Source organism: Octopus bimaculoides, chromosome 20, assembly GCF_001194135.2.
Source record: "Octopus bimaculoides isolate UCB-OBI-ISO-001 chromosome 20, ASM119413v2, whole genome shotgun sequence".
Lineage (NCBI taxonomy): Eukaryota > Metazoa > Mollusca > Cephalopoda > Octopoda > Octopodidae > Octopus > Octopus bimaculoides.
The window spans coordinates 5,044,231-5,049,837 of NC_069000.1; the positions used below are offsets into that span (position 1 = coordinate 5,044,231).

The 5,607-nt window shown below is 33.3% G+C and overlaps 2 long non-coding RNA genes across 2 annotated transcripts in view; one reads left to right on the forward strand and one right to left on the reverse strand.

Annotated features, from left to right (window-relative positions):
* Positions 1–4,779, reverse strand: part of LOC128250327 (uncharacterized) — a 246,424-nt gene extending 241,645 nt beyond the window's left edge. Inside the window, exon 1 of the long non-coding RNA XR_008266354.1 lies at positions 4,682–4,779. This is a non-coding gene — a long non-coding RNA (uncharacterized LOC128250327). The remainder of the gene's footprint in view (positions 1–4,681) is intronic.
* LOC128250328 (uncharacterized) overlaps positions 1–5,607 on the forward strand; it is a 389,962-nt gene that overhangs the window by 308,352 nt on the left and 76,003 nt on the right. The gene's annotated exons all lie outside the window — the stretch shown is intronic.

Below are 5,607 nucleotides of genomic sequence, written 5' to 3' on the forward strand. Positions count from 1 at the left end.
TATATATATATATATATATATATATATATATATATATATATATATGTATATATATATATATCCACATAAACATATACACAACTGTCACGCCCTCATACTCCTATATTCCTGTATACATGAAGATAATGGCATACAAAAAAATCTCATTTATAAGGCAAAACGAATAGCATTATAGGAAACTATTTTTATGAGACTATAAAATTCGGAACTCGGAACTACAGAGAGACATACAGAGATAACAGTAGTAAACAAAAGGGAAAAAAACAACATCTGCTACACCAACTGAATGTAAAGTCCTGCTCCTTTGTTAGTTATTTCCGTGTGGAATTAAAACTCTAATTTATTATCAATTACGTTGTTATTTCCTCTATCAAGTAAATTACAGTGTTCAGAGAGCGTATATCTCTTAAAGCGCTGACGTTAAAGTTAACTAACGTTTAATTTAGTTAATTGCTCCAGTATCTTCTGATTGCTGTAATTTCCCTTCAAGTTTAAAAGAACAGATAATTAAAATAGTAACGTTTCCTAACTGATCGTCATAGTAAGAGATAGAAATCGATTTCAAAGATAACCAAGTTTCTTTGAAAGAATTTGATAAGCTAATATATTGAAGGCCTCGTAGCTGATATCGTAGCAAACGTTGTAGGAAACATTGTAAAGATAGGAAACATTGAAGATAGTCGTAGTTCAATGCTTGCACGCTGCTGACTTTTGGAGGTCGTGAACCAGTTTCCTGTTCCGGTTGCGACAATTACGTGAACTAATTATTCTTTCTAATATATCTGGTACAAGGATTCTGCCGAGGTTCACTTTGCCTTTCGTCCTTTCAGGGTCGATGAAATAAGTACCTGTTGAACACTGAGGTCGATGAAATCGACTAAAAAGATAATAGATTTGCTGGCCTTGTGCAAAAATTTGAAATCAATTTTTGGTACAAGGAGGGCGGTGAGTTGTCATAATCATTAACTGCGACGGAAAAAAATTGCATAGCTTTATTTCCTCTGATTTTACGTTCTAAGTTCAAATACCGCCGAAGTCGACTTTGCTTTTTATTCTCTGCTGGTCAATCAAATAAGTACATGTTGATGACTGGTGCGGGGGTGGGGGGAACTAACCGACTGACCCCACTCCCCAGAAATTACAGGCCTTGTACCAAGAATGCGAACCCATATTAGGAGAGGAAACAAACCAATTGAGTCAACACCAGTATTTGACTGGTACGTATTTTATCGACCTCGAAGGGAGGGAATGCAAAGTTGACCTCTGTTGAATTTGAACCAGCCACACTGTTCTCTCATAAATCCCCTGCAAGATGCTCTTCCACTTCTGATTAAACTTATATAAAATATATTCAAATCATACCTATCCGTTGTTTGAGGAAATTTGTACTACAAACCATTTTAGCCAATGCCTCCAGCATGTGTAGCCTGTTGTTTCAGCGTGTAGACTACTCTTTTTAGCAAATCATTCTACTACCTAGACGCTCTCTCTTTGCATACGCATTGCTATTGTTTGTCCCCTGGTCAGATAAGGCTCAACAGATCAGTGATCAAAGTTGTTCCATTGTCAACAAGTTTTCTCTATTTAATGTGTAACCCTATTTTTAAAAACGGCCGTGTGTAAATTGTGTGAGATTCGCTTACATTCTCTAACATATCGTCTGTTCCAGTAGAAGCAATTCTAGTTGCATCCTTGCTATTTATTATTTTTTTCCAATCTGGAATTATTTCATTTGAGAATTGCTTAGTTTATGCTTTTTTTTAATTAAAAAAAATCCATTAATTTAAAAATAAATCTAATTCTTTAGAAATTTTGCAAACCCATTAATGCTGTGTTTTACAACCATTTTCTATATTTCATCTGCTTCCCTAATTTCCCATTTCAACAAAAACACGATAGCACACTCACCCGATATATCATAAGAAACAGGTCTTCTTATATACAACGCAATTTATTGTATATCACATTAACAGCTATATTCTAATTTAATGATATTAACATCCTCGAATAAATAAAATGAAATAATGAAAATACATCTAGAGAATAAATTAAATGAATAAATAAATGAATGAATAAAATAAAATGGATGCAAACGATGACAAAGAAAGTTTCAACATAAAAATAATTTCCTTACTGGAATTTTCATATTTCCCCTTGGAGAGAAATTTCTCGAGGTTAAAAATCGCTGCATTATTAACGAAATCCAATTAAGCAATATTCTACAGTAATAATAAAAGAAACGAGAAAAAGAAAGGAAAAAAATATTGAATTTTGATATAACTTTGGTATCTATATCCATTTCAGAAAACTAATACATAAAACATTGAGGTTAATTTCTCAGGAGTGACATCTGCATGGCAAAAGATGGACAAGTTCCTTCCAGTTAATATATTTAATGAGGAGAGCATCAGTGATTTGTGTAGAAACGGTTATGCGGTGAGGAAAAGACTACATTTAGTATATAACTTTTAATCATTATATTGATTAATTATTACATTATGTATGGTAGACAACTCCGGATCAGTTCCGGTTGTATTATAACTTCTATAGCGAATCATAGTCTACACCATTCCTGACAAAATATTTCGTTTTAAAAACGATATTATGCTTTGCTTGATGGCTTATTCGGACGATAAACCTCCATATCAAAATGAAGGTTCCGGTTAAAACGATTTTTACAATACATTCTACTTTAGTGTTAGCGGCTTAAAATAATACCATAAGTCATTGATTTTGAACTGGGGTCAATATGGCCCTTGGGTTTCCATATAAAATTTTGTTCTTTAAATGTCTCTGCATAAATTGTTTATACTTCTGCAATACACAAGATATCCTAACCATGTTTGAAACAATTCCTTTTAATAGACCAGTATAAAAATATACGAGTCTTTATTCTACAGGATCGTCATGTATATATACATATTTGTGTTTATGTGTGAGAGAGTAAAAGAAAGATACAGAGAGAGAGAGAGAGAGAGAGAGAGAGAGAGAGAGAGAGAGAGAGAGAGAGAGAGAGAGAGTTAACATTTGGGTTGCAGTATATGTGCTCTATAATGTCCTGAAAAATACATAAATTTTTTAATGACATTTTGCAGAGTTAGGTTTTTCGATGGCGTAGCCTGCAATTATATAAAATTTAAAAAAAAAAAAAGATACAAAATTTATCGCTAATATGCAAATGAGAAATGCGTTTCGTTTAATTATATTTTCAGGTTATAATTCTTTTATTTTTTACAAGTGGAATCAATTTTATTATTTTGTACAAGCTCTAATGAACTATGCTAAATTAAAATTATGGATTGTTTGTAATATTTTCTGATACTACTCATGATGGAAAAATTATGCTTCGAAAGTTAACCGTCATATAACGGGCAAACGTTGTAGTCAGTAAATAAATGGCGTTGTCTCAGAAAGAAGCTGTAACTGTCATGTTTTGATGGAACAAATAACGTGGAGTAACTACAAATATTTATTCTTATTACTGTTGTTGTTTTGTCCCAGGTGTAGTATAACTAATGTCATTAACCATCCTGTAGAATAAAGAGATAGGGACAATAATGATCCGTCTCGAGTGGTGCGTATACTCTTCAGTGGACGGGACACAAGTCTGTCGCAGGATCACTCATGTTTGCCAGCTCAGTGGATTGGAATTACGTAGAATGAAGTGCTTTGCTCAAGAACACAACGCGTCGGTAGGTCCTGGAATCGAAACCGCAATCTTACGTTCAGGAGTACCACGTCCTAACCACTAAACCACACGCCTGTATCATCCTGTTGGCGCTACACACGCTGCTTTATCCAAAAATTAACCTTTGTTTAAAACAATAGCAATATTTGACTGCCATTTTTTTTCTGCAAGACGAGTAACACAACGTAAGTTATATCTCTTTACTTCATACTATCTCACGTACGCCAGAAATACTTTTCGATTATTCGATTAGATAAAATCTAAGCAAAAACGAACAAAGAGAAGTAACTCAATGTGTCCGATGGCATAAATTTCAATAAGATAAACAAATATAACTCTGTCAAGTAACATACAAACATAAATGTTTGATTTAATGAAAGTATCTCTGCTTGCAAAGGATGAGTCATAATTGCCAAGTAGCAATTAAGAACAATTTCACTTGCAAAAGCGAGATAAGATTCAATACAGTTCTCACCAGTGAATGGTATATTATTCTGCCAATTAGTCAATATTTGTTATATCTTTTCTTTTTATACATTTTGTTTCTGAACTCTATCTTAATGGTAAATCTATGTACGTTAGAATCAATTGATAATCATCAGCGCATGCGCAATATAACGTCATGAATAATCGTACAATACTCGTACATGCGTACAATAATCGTCATGAAGTATCGGAATATTAAAGATTGGTGTATACTATAAAAAAAATGGATGAATAACGATGGATAAGAAAACTAATTTTTGTTTGTTTCTCACCAGTCATAATTCATATAGAATTTTAGTCAAAGGTAAGAAACATCGGTCGAAGGTTTTGACTCTGAAAGCGAAAAATAGTTAATAGTGAGAGGGGAGGAAAGTAAGGGGGTTATACTATTGCTCCAGCTCTTTATTATTACTTCGGAAGGTTTCTTCAAAAGATATATGCGAGATGGAAATGGAATAAGCGTAAAAAAAAAGACAACAAAGACAAATAGTAATTTTTTTTAAAGACCTTTAAGCTTTGCTGAAGATATAGTGTTTTCTCGAAATGATGCTCACACACTGGAACGAGCGTTATGCCAACTGAACTGTGACGGAAACAGGGGTATGTTCTAGAAATAGATATAAAGGATGCATGTAAAGTTCCAAGAGATATGCAGCAAATGAAGTCATCAACTTTGATGCTATAGTAAACATTGTTAGATATATTCATCTTGGGGAAACGTGTTAAACAGTATCATGAACGGCAGCGAAGTGGCTAGGTCCTTTCGGTATTCATTCTGAATTTCTGTACTCTGGGTTCAATTCTAGTCAATGACAGTTTTGTCTTTTATACTTATAAAAGTGTAAAAGACAATTTTGTCTTTTATACAATTTTGTCTTTTATACTTAAGGGTAGTAAAAAACATTGTCCAATCCAGACTAGTACATTGGTGACTTCTAAGCACATCGGCTCCTCCAGGAGGAAATGATTCAAAGACACCTCAGTGGAACAAGGGCAGACGAAACATTTTAGATAGAGGCTGTTGTGTTATATAATTTCCACGGAGTTACACAGTGCGGAGTTACACATTACGATTGCAAAGCAAAAATCTTACCACACAGCCACAACTGCATATATATGTATATATGTACATGTTAAATAAAATGAGACAGCAAATAGGGTGTATAGAGTGAAATAGGAGAATGAATGTAGAAATAAAAAAGGAAAATATATAAAGATGTTATAGTTGCAGTTCCGTTATCCAAGGAGAGTAGTCTGTAGAAGTGGTAGAAATGCTTCTTGTCCGTGTTATGTAAATTGGGTCTTCTGGATACCAATACCTCACTTTATATATGTATACATATATGTATATATGTGTATATATATATGCGTGTGTGTATACGTATGGGTGTATGTGTATGTGTGTATATATATATATATATATATATATATAT